This window comes from Odontesthes bonariensis, chromosome 23, assembly GCF_027942865.1.
Source record: "Odontesthes bonariensis isolate fOdoBon6 chromosome 23, fOdoBon6.hap1, whole genome shotgun sequence".
NCBI lineage: Eukaryota > Metazoa > Chordata > Actinopteri > Atheriniformes > Atherinopsidae > Odontesthes > Odontesthes bonariensis.
Window position 1 is genome coordinate 5,315,086 of NC_134528.1, and position 16,740 is coordinate 5,331,825.

The 16,740-nt window shown below is 44.6% G+C and overlaps 1 protein-coding gene across 10 annotated transcripts in view; it reads right to left on the reverse strand.

The window, feature by feature from the left end:
• The window catches only part of LOC142373825 (SRC kinase signaling inhibitor 1-like), a 163,856-nt gene that overhangs the window by 83,911 nt on the left and 63,205 nt on the right, over window positions 1-16,740 (reverse strand). For 2 of the 10 annotated variants that reach the window (XM_075457258.1, XM_075457257.1), the window contains exon 1: window positions 4,522-4,671. The exons of the other annotated variants lie outside the window; for them this stretch is intronic. The gene's annotated coding sequence lies outside the window, so the exon portion shown is untranslated. Of the gene's footprint in view, window positions 1-4,521; window positions 4,672-16,740 lie in introns of those variants that run through there. 10 annotated transcript variants of the gene reach the window in all.

Sequence of the window (16,740 nt, forward strand, 5' to 3'; positions counted from 1 at the left end):
ATGTTGGTAACTTAGACCCCAGCTGGAAGGGGATTTAAATATTTAGCATCTGCTGTGTTAGTTTGTGATTTCCCATCTAAGCAGATCGCTTTAGTTAAAACGAGCTCTTGAGCAGATTCGCCCCCAGCATCTGGGAGCAGAGACACGGCTCATTTTCTTTTCATTTTGGGACGTAATCTTATTTACCTGGTGATTGTTTTAACTATTTATGTTAAGCAGCGTGATTGATGGCACATTTCTGCATGCAGACTTATTTCAGAAGCTGTGTAATAGCTCGTGAGATTTGGGTTTGAACAAATGTTGCAGCAGAGCTGAGACTCATATTTCTCTCTTGTTTTAGTCAGAGGAGTTGAGGGAGGAACGCAGTTTCCAACTACTTTTACTGCAGTGGATAATTACTGAAGTATAATTTACAACAACGCTTGTGTGGCATCCAAAACAAAACTCATTGAAAAGCAAACGCCACTCATAGATGTTTCCCAGTTCAATTAGCTTTGAGTACTTCCAAACACACCCACAGAGGGTTGTGCTGCACATTTTTTAGCATCCTTCTCACTCTGAAATCTTGGGTTTTTAAACACAGACATCTGCAAAAGCTACATACGGCTGTCTCAACAAGCCAATTTGAAACAATGTGCAAAAAGTAATCTTGGTAATGTGGTCAAAGAACTCCCTAAAATTCCTGTTTTGCATCAAACATTCATGTCTTTTGGAGAAAAAAAATCCAAAGTTCAGAGATGAACACTGGAAAAAAGCAGCAATGTTTGTTTAAACGGTACAAAGAACTCTGGCACTTCAATAACACACAGATTAAGTATATTCATTAAAAAACTGACATGCAGTTTGCAACATATACTTAACCACAAATGCTGTGAGAGCTCTGGCAAAAAACAATTCCCTGAACAATTGAGCTCAAGTGAAGGTGAAACTGTGGTTTTCTCTTCTGAAATCTAAGATTCAACTTCGGAGAACTCATCTGACATTTTGATGAATATGGAATCAGTGAAGGAAGGAAGCAGGGCAGAGCGAACCAGCTCTGGGAAACAAAGACCTCAACAGGCCTGTGGGCTACAGTGACCCAGATTCTTGAGCTCTGCGTGGTATCCAGGCCTCCGTCCAACCCTGGAAACCAGCATGGAGCCCTCATACCTACGGCCGACGTCTTATTCTGCTCCTCAGTGACACAGTTTCATATCTTCTCAGGTCAAATCTTGGATCTTTAAGCAGCAAAAACAAAAATAAATTGATGTTTGACAGATTGGTTCAGAGCTTCTGATTCAGGATTACCAGGACCAACAAGAGCACAGGACCCTTTTTTTTTTAGGAGGGGCCAAAACGCGTGCTAAAGTGTCCTCTTGGGGGCCAAAACACGTGCTAAAGTGTCCTCTTGGGAGGGGCCAAAACACGTGCTAAAGTACCCTCTTGGGAGGGGCCAAAACGCGTGCTAAAGTGCCCTCTTGGGAGGGGCCAAAACACGTGCTAAAGTGCCCTCTTGGGAGGGGCCAAAACGCGTGCTAAAGTGTCCTCTTGGGAGGGGCCAAAACACGTGCTAAAGTGTCCTCTTGGGAGGGGCCAAAACGCGTGCTAAAGTGCCCTCTTGGGAGGGGCCAAAACACGTGCTAAAGTGTCCTCTTGGGAGGGGCCAAAACGTGTGCTAAAGTGCCCTCTTAGGAGGGGCCAAAACACGTGCTAAAGTGTCCTCTTGGGAGGGGCCAAAACGCGTGCTAAAGTGCCCTCTTGGGGGCCAAAACGCGTGCTAAAGTGCCCTCTTAGGAGGGGCCAAAACGCGTGCTAAAGTGCCCTCTTGGGAGGGGCCAAAACACGTGCTAAAGTGTCCTCTTGGGAGGGGCCAAAACGCGTGCTAAAGTGCCCTCTTGGGAGGGGCCAAAACACGTGCTAAAGTGCCCACTTGGGAGGGGCCAAAACACGTGCTAAAGTGCCCTCTTGGGAGGGGCCAAAACACGTGCTAAAGTGTCCTCTTGGGAGCCAAAACACGTGATAAAGTGCCCTCTTGGGAGGGGCCAAAACACGTGCTAAAGTGCCCTCTTGGGAGCCAAAACACGTGATAAAGTGCCCTCTTGGGAGGGGCCAAAACACGTGCTAAAGTGCCCTCTTGGGAGCCAAAACACGTGATAAAGTGCCCTCTTGGGAGGGGCCAAAACACGTGCTAAAGTGCCCTCTTGGGAGCCAAAACACGTGCTACATTAATATTTGATGCAAAACAGGAATTTTAGGGAGTTCTTTGATCACATTACCAAGATTAGTTTTTGCAAATAATATCATTTGACAGATTGGTTCAGACCTTCAGGCACAGGATTACCAGGACCAACAAGGACCACCAAACCAGGACCCAGTTTTTTTTAAGAAACAACTACTGCAGCGTGTAGTGAGGAACAAAAACAGTTTCAGAGCAGGTCTGAAATAAAAGCAGCAGTTTAAAAAAATATGGAGTCAGTTCATCAAATCAGCATTATTGCTGACAGTTTGTTACGCAAGCTGTGTTTAAAAGTGATGATAGAATTCATTTGGAGCTCATTTTTCAGCATTACATAGAAAAAGGTTTAAGAACCAATAAACTCTGCTGTCAGAGTGTGACGGGACAGACTTATGCACGGCTGTAATTAACAGACTAGTGGTCTCTAAACTGAGGAAAAAAGGCCACAAACAAAAGCAAAATCCTTTGCCAGATTCAATAATGGGTCAATAAGATTGATTTCCCTGCATTTGAAATAGTATATTACGACAATATGTTTTAATATTGAAATATAAATAGAGGTTATAACACTATAATAACTAGACATCTCCCAAAATGGGAGTGTTTTGGGCCATAAATGTGTCAGATTGTGTCCCAGTAATGGACTGAACGTCTATAGCACTTCTCTAGTCTAGCTGACCACTCAAAGCGCTTTAGAGGGAGCTTCAAACAAAATATAACCACCGTCCAACAGGCACCGACCGCCAGGCTTTGAAGTGGTTCTCCTGCCTGAAAAAGCAAACCAGTCCTCAGAAGATTGGAAAGATGAATTACCTGTGAGCTGGCAGCAGCAACAGGCCAGCATCCAGGTTCACAGAAGAAAACACGCCTGCTGAGGCGTCCTCAGGCCTTCCTCACTACAACAGCAACTCTGACGTGAATTTATCCAGAAACTGTGAATCTAAAAGCTTTGAGGGGTTAATCGTTAAATTGCTGATGAAGCCAAATGATGACTACAACTAATCTAGCCCCCGTTTTTTTTAAAATAAAAAGGTCCAATATACAACCCGAGTGTCTCACTATGACCCTCAGAGTCATAATTTTGAGTACTTGAAGCAGCATTTAGCACTTAGAATCACAGCAACAGCAAAGCAAACACTTTCACATAAAATCAGATGATGCGGCACCTTCCCTCGGAGTGCGTGCAGAGATGTGGATGTGTTCGTTTCAAAGTTGCACGCTAAAAAGCATCGCTTAATTATGGTTAGTTTGCCGTTTTGTTCTATTCTTCGGTTTAGGAACACCGGTGCTACGAAGAGAGGACGAGTTTGAACGCTTTGTTAGCAAATGCTGTTAAAAATACTGCAGACTGAACCTTTAACAGGGTGTCTATATTTAAATCCAGGTTAAAAACATTTCTTTTCTCATGTGTCTATGCATGAAATCTGCACGATATCTTTTAACTTATCTGGACTGTTGCTTGTTTTTAAATTAATTTAAATCGTATTATTTGTTTCTCTTTATATTCTTTTATGTATTTTTAATGCTTCTTCGTCTCCTTGCTGCAATGCTTTTATTTTATGTGAAGCACTTTGAATAGTTTTGTACATGAAATGTGCTATAAAAATAAATTTGATTTGATTCATCTAAGCATTAGCTTATCTAATTATTCCGTGCTGCTGTTTGTGCAGGACTTAAAAGGATGTAAGAATTAACACTGCTGCTCATGTCCAGTTTTATGACATCCTGGATCATATAAAACTAATTTACTCCGACTCAAGAAGAAGAAATAATGGTTATTTCTGAATAAACAGTTAAAAATCTCAGTAACCTTCAGCTGGTTTCTTGCTCTCAGCCCTGAAGCAGTTCCACTCTGTAGCTTCACAATTACAAGACGACAACTGGGAAACGGGCATTAATATTATCGCACCTCTCCCAGGTTCCTGTCAGCATCACCGCCACACAAACAAAGAGCTGCTGATTGGGAAGTCAAGCACCCATCATTGTGTTCCGATATAACTCAATATAACACGGAGCTGGGAGCTGTGTAATCACAGCATCACTCATAGATGATTTAAAGCACGAACAACCAACATGAACTCAAACAGGCCCCCCTATGCACAGTGACTCAGTGATGCAATATTTCTCAATCATCTGAGCTGAAATCCTGAGGCACACAGAGACAAACAGGACCCCGAGAGACGAGGGGAAGGGAGACAGAGACATGCGTGCCTGACCTGCATGCCAAGCAGCCCTCAGCCCAAAAACAATCAGCCCAAACACATGAATACACATCACTGCGGCAGCGCGACACACCTGACCCTCACCTGCCTGCGTGGACGCACACGCGTGTGCTCATCTGCTTACGGCTCATACATGAAGAGGCAGGTCATCCCATCCCATCATCTCGTGCATCATCCACACAACCACAACACAGCGGCGCCACGGAGGAACGCCAAATGTCACAGCTGAGGATGCAGCGACGGGGTTAGAGTTACCGTTTCTAATGACGGCGCATCCTCCAGCTCCACACGCCGCCCTCTTCCTCCTCCCCCCCTCTCTCCATTTTTGTTTTTTTCCTTCCCACTGCGGCTCTGTGTGTTTCCCGCGCCCAGAGGACTCTCCCGGAGTCGCCCCTCGCTGGTACCCGTAGTAGCGCCTAAGAGGCAGTTAGTACGTCTTCCTGCCCCTCCTCCTGCTTCTCCTGCCCCCTCTCTCTCTCTCCTTCATCCCTGACAGAAACGATAAAATAAAACAACCTCCCTCCCTTCTTTGCCGTCTCTCCCCCGTACAGCGTGTGCCTCCTTCCACAGCCCAGGCATCGCCAACCATATGATATCACTCGGTTTGCCTTATATGGGGGGGAAAAAAAACGATGGGGTTGCCATGACGACGGCAGACTCCACCCGTTAGTCTCTGTCCACCTTTTCAGGAGATGGATGGTGTGCAGGGAGAGTAACGAGTGGGAGGAGAGGAAGGAGGTGGGCAGAGGGAGCGGACCGAGTCGTGATGGACAGAAGCTGGAGAAGGAGCAGAAAGGTGACACATGACCTTTTTTAATAATTCGACACCATCTTATGGGCTCTTATTGAGACGTATGAGACAGGCTTTGGTCCAAATACCCTTTTAGTTTGAGCACAGTGGCTCTCTGTGCCTGCCTGTTGTTGACACCTCGCTGTTAACCGTCTGTTTTTGGCAGGAAGGGCTCGACTCCGCCCCTTCTGTGATGTCAGCAGCGACTCATCAGAGGCTGGTGTGAACGGCTCGGGGCACAACAGTCAGTGGGGTTACATGGCACTGAAAGGAGCGGATTAAGGGCTAAATTACAATAAGATCGAGTTATTAAGTGTAGGTAGACGCCTTAAAGGGATAGTTCGCCTCTTTTGACATGAAGCTGTATGACATCCCATATCAGCAACATTTTTTATGAACATCTTCTTACCCCCTGCTGCGTCCTGTGAGCAGAGTTCCAGCCTCGTTTTGGTGTTGATGAAGGTAGTCCGGCTAGTTGGCTGGGGCTTAAAAAATAAAGCGTTTTGCTTCTCAAAACAATATGCGTTCAACAAAGTAATACATTTGCATCACAAAATCGTTCTCCAGGAAAAAGTCAGACCTCACAATCGCTTGGCCCTATTTTCTCTCCCTTCGTATCACTGCCTGCTGCCGACAGCCGCGCCTGTTACAGTGTTTGCTGCTCGGTCTACACAGCAGGCAGTGATACGAAGGGAGAGAAAATAGGGCCAAGAGATTTATTTTTGTGGCCCCAGCCAACTAGCCAGACTACTAACGAGGCTGGAACTCTGCTCACAGGACGCAGCAGGGGGTAAGAAGATGTTCATAAATGATGTTGCTAATATGGGATGTCATACAGCTTCATGTCAAAAGAGGCGAACTATCCCTTTAAGGCCTCGGTATGCTTCTCCGTCACTATCCGTCAATCCGTCTCCGTGGTCACGCAGAGGCTGTTAAAGCTTTCGAAGTTCTCCGTCGGGATGTCGGATACCCAAGGCAGTTCACCTCCCGATCAGTCGGGGCCGCTACGTTAAACGACCCAATCTCGCGACGTCTTTGGTGAAAGTGGTAGATTGATTGTTCACCTTCCGGCTCCGTTCCACTCCTCACAGTGAACGATGGCGACCGAGAGAGAAAGACTGTTGTTGGAGTTGGAGCTTGTTGATGTTGAAATGCAAAAAATTTTGACCAAATGTTGACCGGCACACAGTAAACTCTTTCAAAAATGGCGGTGTTGTTGAAGGAGCTAAACCGGAGAAGTGATTCCGAAAATGATGTTGTTAGCCGACCAATCGCAACCCTTGCGGTCTCCACGAGTCTCCGGGAAGGTCTCCGTCGCTCTCCGTAGAACACCATAAATCAGGCTTTTTACTCCGTACACTCGCCATGCTGACCTTGAAAAGAACTAGCGCGTGGTGGCTACGCTAGCTACGCTAGCTATCTTCACGTTACGTATGACGAAAGCACGTTTGGGCGAGCCCTCCCAAAACCCGTAGAGAATTAAAAAAAAAAAAAAAACAACAAAAAACTGATTTTACATTTACATGATTTTCAAAAAGGGGCGGTACCTCATGGAGGTGAAATTGGATCGGATTACTCGCGATCGGATTCAGACCCCGAGATAACTGAGTTGAAAGTCACTCTAAACCTGCTTGTAGACGCTGAAACACGTGGTGAATCAGACTTTGCATTCTGCGCATGCTCCAGATGTTTTCCCGGGGTCGTGACCCGGAAGTCAAAGGAGACGATATTCCTGTTGTTGTCGCCGTCAGAAAGAAACAAACAACGCGATGGAGAATGCTCCGTTGGGCATCGAGTTTGTGCAACAAGCAGCTCATCACAGACCAAATGTAGAGGGACGTAGCTCCATCTGGCTCTGCGTTCTCCATCTTTCTCCAATGCCTGAGTTTGATTCGATTCATTCACCGCCATATATCCAAGGATAATTACCCTTGCTCAACTCATTCTTATCGTAATTTAGCCAATTATTCGATCCTTTCAGAGCCATGTAACCCCACTGAGTGACTTCAGGACACACCAATATGGGCTCACTAGAGTTTGTACTGATGGTGAAAGGGTTGGACTGGTGCGTAAAGTCTTCTCTGGCAAATAAAGGTTCTCAATGCAGTTAAGGTCTGGATTCTGTGGTGACCAATCCCTGAACCCCGATCACAGTTAGAGCCCAATGAATCCTGACTCTTATTGGAAAAAGCTGATCTTTTAGGTAGTCAACTGACCTCTTTTTTGGAGTCTAATGTTTCTGAACCTGGACGTGATCCAAAGGAAATAACATGAGATCAAACGCTGCTCCCACATGCTTGTAGAGTAGGAACGACAACAGGTGGAGCACTTCATCCACCGATCTTTACATCCTGATGCACCTGGAACAAGTTAAACATGGACCCAGAAAAATGACCTTTCTCCATTGCTTCAGAATCCAATCTTTATGCTCTGTAGCAAATTGAAGGTTTTTTAGTTAGGAGTTAGCCTCACTGATAAGAGATTTTCTCAAGGCTGCACGGCCGTTTGAAGCATTTTAATCACCGCAGTCATTTTTCAATGGGAGACTTTTACCCATTTGCTGGATTAAATGGTCAGGTGGTGACTTTTTTGTACATCTAACTGCCCTCAAAGTAGCATGAGAAGATAAATACTGAGCTCGTGTGTCAGAGAGCAAGACTTAAGACGGCATCACTAAAGAGGAGAGTGAACAGCTGTCAGAAAAAGGAATACATTTGCTTTTAATTAGAGATGGTCACTGGAGACGCCGCACCTATCCGTCTGTCAACCTCCCGCTCCATTCGTCCCTCACTCGTGAACAAGACCCCGAGATACTTGAACTCCTCCACTTGGGGAAGGATCTCATTCCCATCCCGGAGAGAGCATTCCACCCTTTTCCGGCCGTCTCCATGTCTGTGCATGGAGAAAAATGTTGCAGAAACTGTGCAGATGGCGCGTTTCTCTCTGGTTTGAGTCATCGGGTTTGCCCGCTAAAGGAATCCTTCAGTAAGAAGCGTAGCACTCGGGCAAATCTGTGAACAATCACACCCACAACAGAGCCAGTTGCCTCTGTGAATGTGTGATAAAAAGTAAGTTTATTCCTGGCCTAAAAGCTGACGACTGTATACGGATATTTATGATAACACGCTGACTTGTTCAGTTACAGGATATAGCAAACTCTCAGAGAAATCTTTAAAACTGGGAGAAAGCACGAAGTCGAGTCATCGGTTTGCTACAGAAACGGATGATGCGGCACCTTCCCTCAAAACTGAATCAGATGAATCCTCATCCGATTCAGTGTTCTGGTCACTTTACATGTTGCAACTTTATTTTGGAGAACTAAATCAAAAAAGACTGATACAGGACGTCTTTGCCTGCCCACAACCATAACCTAACACACTGAATCATTAGGATTATGTGTTTTCATTATATTTATTGGACTGGACCAAACTCAAATTGCCTCATTCCAGAGATTCGGCCTAGATTTGGTCTGCCCAGAAACAAAGTAGGCCCAACCTGGCCAGGAAAAGCACCTTAATCATCCCACATACTTCATTCTGATGATTTTTCATATATAAACTGATCGACTCTGCAGAGCATTCATTTAATACACAGTTTCAGATTCATGTGGACCAAATAAAACTTAAAATCTCATTAAAATTAGGTTCTGTATGCTTCCAGTTTGGATCATAGAGGAAAAACATTCGTTTTTTAAACCTAAAACAAGGCAACTGACTACTTTCCAACTATCTTAAGCAGCTAACTAACAGTAACTGATTGAGTTAATGTGCTAATCATCACCCCTGAGGACAATCCTGCCGACTACTAAAGCAGGATGGGATGAAAGTCAAACAGGCTGTGGTGGAGCACGATTTGACATAAAAAAAAAAAAAATAAATAAAATAAAATAGAATCTGACCTCTGAATCAGTTCAACGAAGCTGGTGAAAGTGAGCTGCCAGCTAGTAATTCTTTTCCAAGTCCAAGTCAAGTCTCAAGTCTTTGTGTTCGAGTCCAAGTCAAGTCTCAAGTCTTTTGACCCAAGTCTTAAGTCAACTCTCAAGTCTTTGTGTTCAAGTCCAAGTCAAGTCTTTGTGTTCGAGTCCAAGTCAAGTCTTTGTGTTCGAGTCAAGTCTCAAGTCTTTGTGTTCGAGTCCAAGTCAAGTCTCAAGTCTTTGTGTTTGAGTCCAAGTCAAGTCTCAAGTCTTTGTGTTTGAGTCCAAGTCAAGTCTCAAGTCTTTGTGTTTGAGTCCAAGTCAAGTCTCAAGTCTTTGTGTTTGAGTCCAAGTCAAGTCTCAAGTCTTTGTGTTTGAGTCCAAGTCAAGTCTCAAGTCTTTGTGTTTGAGTCCAAGTCAAGTCTCAAGTCTTTGTGTTTGAGTCCAAGTCAAGTCTCAAGTCTTTGTGTTCGAGTCAAGTCTCAAGTCTTTGTGTTCGAGTCCAAGTCAAGTCTCAAATGACTGAAGAAACTAACCTATATTACGTTTTAAATAAACACTCGAGCAGCTAAACGTGGATGAGAACAAGTCAACCTGGATTTTTATCAGGTGTCCCTGAAATTGTAAAAGTAGACCATGTCGCCATCAGCCTCGTCATACATCGGAATGGATAAATTAAAGATCAGAAACAGATGGTCAACACGCGACCTTCCAGAGTACCGATGTTAAATTCAGCTGAGCTGGATGCCTCTTATGTTCGAACAGGGATCCAATCAAATGTACGGAGCCGCCTGAGGTTTAAAACAACAAACCGATACATCAGTGTAACAAAAGGGCAGTGCTTTGCGTTTTAAAAAATAGGATTTTTTTTCATTTTGCATCTGGTTAGGATGCCTCCTGGACGCCTCCCCGGTGAGGTGTTCCGGGCCCGTCCCACTGGGAGGAGGCCCCGGGGAAGACCCAGGACACGTTGGAGAGACTATATTTCTCGGCTGGCCTGGGAACGCCTCGGGGTCCCCCCAGAAGAGCTGGAGGAAGTGGCCGGGGACAGGGACGTCTGGGTCTCTTTGCTCAAGTTGCTGCCCCCGCGACCCGATCCCCGGACCAGCGGAAGATAATATATTGGATGGATGGATGGATTTTTTTTTCTATTACATCAGTCTCGGGTTTAGTTTTAAAGCAGCAAATCAATTATTCATTTACTAGAATCAATTCAGAGTTATTAACTGGAGTAAATAATGATTTACTTCAGTGTTGCCGAGTATTTCAAACATGTACGGAAGGTTTTATTGGTTGTTTCTAATGTCATCTGATCAGAGATGGGGACTCGAGTCACTGTGACTTGGACTCAAGTCGACTCGAGTTGCTGTTTTGATGACTTGTGACTTGACAAAAAATAAAAGACTCGAGACTTGACTCGGACTTGGAAGTTAAAGACTCGGGACTTTACTTGAGACACGATGACTTGAATGACTTGAGTGTTAAGCATCTAGCATAACTTCCAACTTTGTTCGTCATTTGAAGATCCATTCTGACCAGTAAGTGCTCGTCAAATTAGCTAATATTATCCTGTTAGCCTAGCCGGTAGTTAGCTAACGTTAGCTTGATATGATACGGGGTGGACAGGTTGGACACCTTGGCCAATGATGTTTACTGACAGTTACTTATATCTTTGTGTTTTCACTTTATTAAGATCAGATTCTGCAGGTAAAATTACAATAATAAGGTGACTTGACTTTGACTCGACTTGACCTATTACAGGACTTGACCAAGAAAATATTACTTGGGACTTACTTGAGACTTGAAAGCTAAGACTTGGGACTTACTTGAGACTTGAAAGCTAAGACTTGGGACTTACTTGAGACTTGAAAGCTAAGACTTGGGACTTACTTGAGACTTGAAAGCTAAGACTTGGGACTTACTTGAGACTTGAAAGCTAAGACTTGAGACTTACTTGAGACTTGAAAGCTAAGACTTGGGACTTACTTGAGACTTGAAAGCTAAGATTTGGGACTTGAAAGCTAAGACTTGGGACTAACTTGAGACTTGAAAGCTAAGACTTGGGACTTACTTGAGACTTGCACATGTGTGACTTGGTCCCATCTCTGCTATTAACACTGTAGCAGGACAGTTTTCCACTGAACAGTTTTCAGAATAACAGGCTTTCGAAATGTACACAGTGGAGGGGAAAACTCACTATGTGATTAACGCTTTAACACAAGCTCAAGTTGTTCCTTTCACTGGAACACTTAGAAATGTGTCTCATGAGGGGAAATTCAATTTCTGTATTTTTTCTTTAACATCCCTCAGACATAAATAAGCGCCTCCAGCTGCACTGCAATCAAATGTTTCACAAGAAAAGCATCACAGTCCTAAAATGGTCTCATTCAGAAAATAAATGCGGAGTAAATACTTTATAAACCAGTGAATTTAAGCTATTTCTAAAGTAATTAGAGTTCCTTGTAATGTTTGGGGCTGTGCCTTTAGAATCTAAAGCCCTTTTCACACATTAGGTATGTAACGTTAATGGTTTTGTCAGTCTGTTAAAGTCCCTTTTCCCCTTAATGTTCCTCACACTGGATTCAGACAACTGTGAAAAAGATGCTGCGTGTGAGACATTGAACAGCACCCGAAGTGCAGTTTGAAATAACAGAGTCACAGTTCTGATAGCAACATGTTTTATCACCGGAGCAATTAGCCTGCCAAGTGCACGGTGGTGGATGGAAGCAGCAGAAAGTGTCACTGCTCTACATGATGAACAGTCAGTTTTACACCGCGAGGGTTTAGCTGCACAACTCAAGGAAAACGTGTTGTTTGCGTCATGCCTCCACACAGTTACTGCTTAGCCTTTTACAGTTAACAAGCTAACGCGGAGCGTTGTGTTAAAACGAACGGGCGGTGGATGGGAGCAGCTGAAATGAGAAGCTTCAGATACAGTTCAAAGACTTTTCTCTTGTTCATTTGGCTCAGTTTGAGTGGGAAAAACAGAAAAACAGCGAATGATTATAGATAAAAACATGACAGATTAAGAGTGTCCGTTAATGCGTCAGGTTGACATGTTCGTGCATTTAGCAGAGGCTTTTAAATCCAAAGCAGCTGAGAAATGAGGATATAACATTACAGCTAACATCAAAGCTAACAATAATATAACAATAAGCTAACATCTAAGCTGACATCTAAGCTAACATCTAAGCTAACATCTAAGCTAACATCTAAGCTGACAGAGTAGAGATTGAGAGCAGGAATAGAGGGAAGTACAGGGTGGGAGATGCTCTGAAGAGCTGGGTCTGCAAAAGTTTCTTGAAGATATTCAGGGACGCCCAGTGCTTAATTTGTAAATCACAAGGTGCCGGAACGCAAAGTACATATGACAGCACAGGGATGACGAGACGGGCACAGGTCCCGGAACGCATACAGAAAACGATGCTGAAAACAACATACAGATGCCCACTGACAATGCTGTGGGACTTACAAGCCTTAATTTAGAATAATATCCATGTTATAAACTCGAGTCGCTGTTTTGATGACTTAGGGCGTATTCAGACCAGGAAAGTCCGATAGTTCACTTGCTTTGGTCCGAACCTTTTTTTTCATTTTGGTGCGGTTCGCTTTCAGACTTTACATTTCAGTAAACGGACCAAAATATGTCAACAAAGCCACGCGCCCTGAAGTCGTTTGGCTATTGGTCAGAATCGACACGCGCAACACAAAGTGCTAAGTTAAAAAATGAATGTATTCATGGACGCTTTCCGTGCCGTTATTGCTTTTAATATAATCAAAACTATATGTTTTTTCAACGTTTTGCTATTTTCACAACTGTGTAATTACTATGCTGCTGTACAAGTAATTTATCAACAACGACGACAAAGGGCAAGGCGGCTACGGAGGATAACGCTGATGTGTGCTCATCAAGCTGAGATAATTCGGGCTCTTAGCTTTACCACAGCCGGTCTAGTAATTAGAAGAACGACGCTCTGTTCTGTTACCTAGCAGCAGACAAACGACGGATGCTCCCGAGGTACAAAAAAAGCAAAAAGTCTGGGATTAGGTCCGGTCTGCTTTCACACCTCCAAAAGATCCGCACCAGGGTTCGTTTGATCCGGACCGAGTCCGACCTTTCAGCTCGGTCTCGGTCCGCTTGTTTGGTTGTTCGGTGGTTTGTATTCAGACCATCCCAAAAGGTCCGGACCAACGGAAATCTGGTCCGTTTGGTCGTTTGGTCCGGACCAAACGAGGTAGGTGTGAATACGCCCTTATAACTTGACAAAAAATAAAAGACTTGAGACTCGACTCGGACTTGGAAGTTAAAGACTCGGCACTTGACTTGACTTGAGACACGATGACTTGAATGACTAGAGTGTTATTCAGTTCATGCTTTCAGTTTGAATATAAAATTAATAAATTAATTTTAAAAAATAACATGATTACCCGGTAGGAGCGCAGGCTGAGAATGGCGTCATGATTGGATCCCTACCCTGTCAATCAGCCATGCCCTCTCTACATACCTTACGTGTTTATTGGAGAGAATAAACTCATATCAGATATGCATCAACATGTCAGCGGGAGGCTTTCGTAATCACCATTTTGACGGCAAAAGACGAACAGCACAGAGCAAGACATGCGGCATCAACATCTCAGACAGCCAGACGACAACTTCCAACTTTGTTCGTCATTTGAAGATTCATTCTGACCAGTAAGTGCTCGTCAAATGAGCTAATATTATCCTGTTAGCCTAGTCTGTAGTTAGCTAACGTTAGCTTGATATGATACGGGGTGGACAGGTTGGACACATTGGCCAATGATGTTTACTGACAGTTACTTATATCTTTGTCTTTTCACTTTATTAAGATCAGATTCTGCAGGTAAAACTGCAACAATAAGGTGACTTGACCAAGAAAAAATGACTTGAGACTTGCACATGTGTGACTTGGTCCCATCTCTAGAGATAAACCTCTAATGCAGATTTAACAGCATTAAGCAATAAACACACAGTTCAAAGAATAATAAGATGAGCAAAAACGTCTTGCATTAACGCTACAAATTCACCTACAACTGGAGAGTTTCTGCAGTGCTGAGCTGCCCTGAGGGTCAGAAACGATGAGGACACAAACTCAATTAAACTTCTTCTTCTAGACGTTGAACCGTTTCTTTCAGCCGCACGGAGACTGTGAATCAGACACTTGTGTTTATGGCCTTCTGCCACAAGCATCACCTGCATGTCATGACTGATGGCGACTGAAAAAGACGCCATGAAGCAGAAAGAGGTGCGATGGAGCACAGTTTCTCACCGTCTCACTTAAATCCTTTTCTCCGAAAATAAACATTGAAAAAGTGGCCATCGCCGACCCAGCTAGTAGGTCATAAAGATGCCCGATGCGCCTCCATTATCTCAGGGACAAAATGTGCACGTGGAACCAGAAAGAGCTCAAAGCTCCCCGAGGCGGCACTCTGTGCTTTGATGCAGATCCACATTCCTTTAGAGATTAACAGCAAACAGCATTTTGTGGCCTTTCGTGAAGCAAAAGTCTGAAATCTTTTTAAATAAACTCAGGATTAACAGAATCAGCTGAAATGTGTTGACTTACGAAAATGTTACACAGGATCTGAAAATCATCCAAAACTCTCTGTATCAGCACTAATTCAGTGCTTATTATATCAAAAATAATTTAAAAAAAAAAAAAAAAAAAAAAAAAAAGAATGGATGGTGTCATTATAAATAGTAAGACAATCAACCAGAGAGTAAATTTAGCATTAAATCTCCAAACTTCCACTTTGTCATGATTTTAATTCACTGGTCAGAGCTGATGTCAGGTGGTCATAATGTTCTGGTTGCTCTGTGCATGCTCACACAACAGTAATAATTAGGGATTCACCGATCCGCTTTTTTCACCTCTGATACCGATACCCGAGGTTTAGCATCAGGCGATACCTGACGTTTAGCATCGGCCGACACCCGAGGTTTAGCATCGGCCGACACCTGAGGTTTAGCATCAGGCGATACCGATACCCGAGGTTTAGCATCAGCCGATACCTGAGGTTTAGCATCAGGCGATACCTGAGGTTTAGCATCAGCCGATACCCGAGGTTTAGCATCAGCCGATACCTGAGGTTTAGCATCAGGCGATACCGATACCCGAGGTTTAGCATCAGCCGATACCTGAGGTTTAGCATCAGGCGATACCTGAGGTTTAGCATCAGGCGATACCTGAGGTTTAGCATCAGGCGATACCTGAGGTTTAGCATCAGGCGATACCGATACCCGAGGTTTAGCATCAGGCGATACCGATACCCGAGGTTTAGCATCAGGCGATACCGATACCCGAGGTTTAGCATCAGCCGATACCGATACCCGAGGTTTAGCATCAGCCGAAACCTGAGGTTTAGCATCAGCCGATACCTGAGGTTTAGCATCAGCCGATACCTGAGGTTTAGCATCAGCCGATACCTGAGGTTTAGCATCAGCCGATACCTGAGGTTTAGCATCAGCCGATACCTGAGGTTTAGCATCAGCCGATACCTGAGGTTTAGCATCAGGCGATACCGATACCCGAGGTTTAGCATCAGGCGATACCGATACCCGAGGTTTAGCATCAGGCGATACCCGAGGTTTAGCATCAGGCGATACCGATACCCGAGGTTTAGCATCAGGCGATACCGATACCCGAGGTTTAGCATCAGGCGATACCGATACCCGAGGTTTAGCATCAGGCGATACCGATACCCGAGGTTTAGCATCAGGCGATACCGATACCCGAGGTTTAGCATCAGGCGATACCGATACCCGAGGTTTAGCATCAGGCGATACCGATACCCGAGGTTTAGCATCAGGCGATACCGATACCCGAGGTTTAGCATCAGGCGATACCGATACCCGAGGTTTAGCATCAGGCGATACCGATACCCGAGGTTTAGCATCAGGCGATACCGATACCCGAGGTTTAGCATCAGGCGATACCGATACCCGAGGTTTAGCATCAGGTGATACCGATACCCGAGGTTTAGCATCAGGTGATACCGATACCCGAGGTTTAGCATCAGGTGATACCGATACCCGAGGTTTAGCATCAGGTGATACCGATACCTGAGGTTTAGCATCAGGCGATACCGATACCCGAGGTTTAACATCAGATGATACCGATACCCGAGGTTTAGCATCAGCCGATACCTGAGGTTTAGCATCAGGCGATACCGATACCCGAGGTTTAGCATCAGGTGATACCGATACCCGAGGTTTAGCATCAGGTGATACCGATACCCGAGGTTTAGCATCGGCCGATATCTGAGGTTTAGCATCAGGTGATACCGATACCTGAGGTTTAGCATCAGGTGATACCGATACCCGAGGTTTAGCATCGGCCGATATCTGAGGTTTAGCATCAGGTGATACCGATACCTGAGGTTTAGCATCGGCCAATACCTGAGGTTTAGCATCAGGCGATACCTGAGGTTTAGCATCAGGCGATACCTGAGGTTTAGCATCAGGCGATACCTGAGGTTTAGCATCAGGCGATACCTGAGGTTTAGCATCAGGCGATACCGACACCTGAGTTTTAGCATCGGCCGATACCTGAGGTTTAGCATCGGCCGATACCTGAGGTTT